The sequence below is a fragment of the Phoca vitulina genome, unplaced genomic scaffold (genome assembly GCF_004348235.1).
Source record: "Phoca vitulina isolate PV1807 unplaced genomic scaffold, GSC_HSeal_1.0 scaffold52, whole genome shotgun sequence".
Classification (NCBI taxonomy): domain Eukaryota; kingdom Metazoa; phylum Chordata; class Mammalia; order Carnivora; family Phocidae; genus Phoca; species Phoca vitulina.
Window position 1 is genome coordinate 5625298 of NW_022589755.1, and position 4345 is coordinate 5629642.

Consider the following 4345-nt stretch of genomic DNA (forward strand, 5'->3'; position numbering starts at 1 on the left):
ACTGTCCTCATCCACAGGCTCACTAGCAGCAGATGGAAGGTTCTCTCCATCAGTTCCTGGGGTTACTTAGCTTCTAATGTTGGCAGTCTGTGAGGTGTGAGAGGATGTCTCCCTGTTTTACCTTGCACTTATCTTATGAGTGATTTCGAGCATCTCTCAAATGATTGTTAGCTCTTTCATTTTCCCTCTGTGCACCACTTGTTCATACTGCTGCTCGTTTCTCTATAGGACAAGCCATCCCTTTTCTTGCCCATGTGCAGGAGCATCTGGTATATTCTAGATATTGATCTCTCATGTGTTGGGGACATAATCACTCTTTCCTTTCATTCTGCCAGCTGCTTATTTACTTAGCCGACCACGTCCTTCCGTGAACAGAAGTCTTTAATTTCAAGATAATGAAATCCATAATGTTTTTGCCTTAAGTCTGTGTCTTTGGCATCATGGCTAATATCCTCCCTTGTCCCTCCTTTCCAAAGATATTCCTCTACATTTTCATGCCCTTGCCCTATGTTTGTTTCTGTCTCTTCTGTGTCTCCTGTAAATATCTTTCTCTTTATTTTTTTAAGGATTTTATTTATTTGTTTGAGAGAGAGAATGAGAGAGAGAGAGAGAGCATGAGAGGGGGGAGGGTCAGAGGGAGAAGCAGACTCCCGGCTGAGCAGGGTGCCCTATGCGGGACTCGATCCTGGGACTCCAGGATCATGACCTGAGCCCAAGGCAGTCGCTTAACAAACCGAGCCACCCAGGCGCCCTATCTTTCTCTTTATGATCTCATTCTCCCTCTTTCCCTCCATGCCTCCCTCACGCCTCTTCTTTCTGCTCATTTCTCCATCTCTTCCTCTCTCTCTTTCTGGGCTTTTTTTTCCCCTTCACTCTTCAATGGTATTGTAGTAAACAGTATGTGATCTGGATTCAGGCTCCCTGGATTCAGCTTGCTACCTGTGTGGTTTGGGATAATATGAAATATTCATGGGAGCCTGCAAAGTTCTAGCACACTGCTTGGCATATACTGGGTGCTTAATAAACAGGAGCTGTGTTATGAACCATCAGGGAAGACTCTCTTCCTGTTTCCCTCCATGTCCCCTCTCTCTGTGTCTCTACTGTCTTGTTTAGTCTCTCTCCATCTTTGTTACTTGTATCTCTAACTCAGCTTCTATTTTCCCCTGTGTCCCTGTTTTCTCTGTGTGTGCCCGTTGCTGTCTCTTTTTCTTTCACTGCCTTGCATGAATTATAATCCTTATTCATTAAACACTTTCCCCATTGGTACAAATATAACCATTATTTATTTTTCCATTCTCCTGGAAATAAGCATGAGTGGCTTCTAGTTTGGGGCCATAATGAATATGCTGCTGTGAACCTTTATGTACAAGATATTTTATGAAAATAGGTAAGTATTTCTGTTGAGTGTATACCTAGGATTGAAATTGACATGGCGTGGCATGTGAATATTTTCAGCTTTAATATATATATAGACATTGCCAAAAAGTTTTCTAAAGTGGTAGAACCAATTTACACTCCCTCCATCACTGTATGGAATGGCATATTGTCTAAGAAAGATTTTGGTGCATACGGCCAAATTGTTCACATAAATTAATGTTCTAGGTTCTCAATTCTTTCCCTCCTTTATTTCTGTCATTTGTGTTGCTCTTGAGATATCTGATGCCAGTCAGATCTTACTTCTTTCTATGTGATCTGCTCTTTCTCTCTGGGATATTAAGTACTTATTCTGTGTCAATGATATTTTTAACTTTTTGTTTCTAAGCTTTTCTGTCTGTCTTCTCATTGGTACACTATGGATCCTACCGATCTGAGGTCTTTCAACCATTTTATTTATTTATTTTTTAAGACTTTATTTTTACGCAATCTCTACATCCAACCTGGGGCTCAAATATACAACCCCGAGATCTAGGGTACCACATGTCACCCACTAAGCCAGCCAGGTGCCCCTCTTTCAACCATTTTAAACCTTATAAACCCTATGTCCCACATTTTCCCACATATTTCCCCTTTTTTATTTCCCTCTTTCTCAGACCTTAATTCAGCATGTGTACTTCCAGTATCCAACTCTCTTAGAATTTCTTTAAACTTTTTCCTTCTCCTTCATTCTACTCTCATAAGTCATTTTTGTGTACTTCAGTCTAATCAGTTCATTATTGTGTATTCCATGCTGCTACTTCTCTGTAATGATTTTTCACTTTTTACAATGATTACATTTCTCCTACCTAATATTTCTCTTTGGTTTTATTTTATGTTTTCTTGTTCTCCTTCAATATCCTTAATATCTTCTCTTATCTCCAGCAATGTTTGTTAGGCTAATTTTTAATTCAATCTAAAATCCACTGGCTTTTACATTTTTGTAATGATCATGCTCATCAAATGTCCCTTCATGTACATGAAAGTCCTGAAAACAAGATGCAATAGTATGTGCTGTCTTGATATCTTATCACTGCAAGGGCCTCAGAAGGTCTAAGCACAGGATCCCCTGCTCTTGCCAGATACGACTCCTACCCAACGGGAAAAGCTGTTCCCCTGGCCAGCTCCTCCGTGTGCTGCATGAGCTGCATTCTAGAAGGTCTTCACCCTAACGTCTTTTACTTCTCTGCCAGCCTGCAACATTAGGAAGTGAGACAATAACATCCTCCCAGGATAACCAGAGTTCACATCACCCTCTTGTTACTACAATGCCTGCTTCCCACAGTCCCTGCTTCTTCCTGCTGATCCTGAGAACAGCACCATGTCACCTGCATGATGTGCAGTGCCCTCTTTCTCCAGGCTGTGAATATATATGGCTGATAAACTACCAACCATCTCGTCTGTCCAGTGCTGTGTGTGGTGTGTTCAGCTATCCTCATAACCCTAGGGTAGGAATCTCTCCCTTATCAATGGTGTGAAGAGGAAGTGAATAGAACAATCACGGTGTCCCCATTGAGCTTGGTGTCTTTCCTCACACCTCCTCCTACTTCTGGCTCCCCATCCTAGGGATACTTCTACTATGCATTCAATCACCAGTCCAAATGAGATCTCCAAGTGCTTTCCTCACCCCTCCATTTCCTCACCATCTGTGCAGTAAAAGGTTAATTCAGCAGACCTGTGGTGCTCAAACCATGCATAGTCCGAAGAAAGGACTTGCCCTTGAGTGGCTTCTGGAAGATAACATCTGATGTCTTGGAATATTCCACCTGATAGGAGTGCCTTAGCATACCTGGTGTCTTGAGCCATGCCAGATAGTTTATGTTACCAACGTGATTTATGGTGAATGCCTGTTTTTGTACACCTGGGCCTGGGCCATGCTGTATCACTTGGACCTCTGGAGAGACGGGAGATTGAGTGGTCAGGGTCCATCATGCAGGCACTCCATGCCAATTATACTGACCCCCTCTATCAACTCTGGACACCAAGGCTGGGATGAGCTTCCCTGGTTAGAAATACTTTGTACTTGTCACACATTGTTGCTGGCAGAATCAAGTGCTGTCCATGCAACTCCACTGGGAGAGACAACTGCAGATTTGTCCCTGAGTTCTCCACATTTCGACTGTTGATTCCTTTGTTGATTTTGATGTGTATCCTGTCATTGTAATAAAACATATAAACCACAGTATAATATATAAAACACAGTATGACAGTCACTCTAAAAAAACATATAAACCGGGGCGCCTGGGTGGCTCAGTTGGTTAAGCGACTGCCTTCGGCTCAGGTCATGATCCTAGAGTCCTGGGATCGAGTCCCGCATCGGGCTCCCTGCTCAGCAGGGAGTCTGCTTCTCCCTCTGACCCTCCCCCTCTCATGTGCTCTCTCTCTCTCTCTCTCAAATAAATAAATAAAATCTTAAAAACAAACAAACAAAAAAAACATATAAACCACAGTATAACAGCCTTTCTGAGTTCCTTGAATACTCTAGGAAATCATTGAATCTGAGGGTGTTTGAGGGCACCTCTAACATACCCCCCATAGTAATTCAGCTTCCAGGGACTTCAGTCTCTTCCCTTAGTCTGTCCGCCCACAACACAAAGCTGACCCTACTGCTCCTCTACTAACAATTTCTCTAGGGCTTCCCACGGCCTCCAGGACAAAGTGGGTTGTTCTAAGTTTCATCCTTGCTATGTTTGTCTGGTATGCCCTGCTTCCAACTTCTGTTCCTTGCTCTGTGGACAGCATCTACCACCTGTCACTGTCCCCTCTCTCAGAGTGGACACACATCCCTCTTCATCTCACCATCACCACAGAGAATATGGACATCCACCTAATTATGTGTGTCCTTGCAGAACCTATGTGAGATGTCTGCGGACATTGCCAACATTCCTGGGGTGGGAGGGTGCCAAACTGTCCCCATTTGAGAACCACTGGA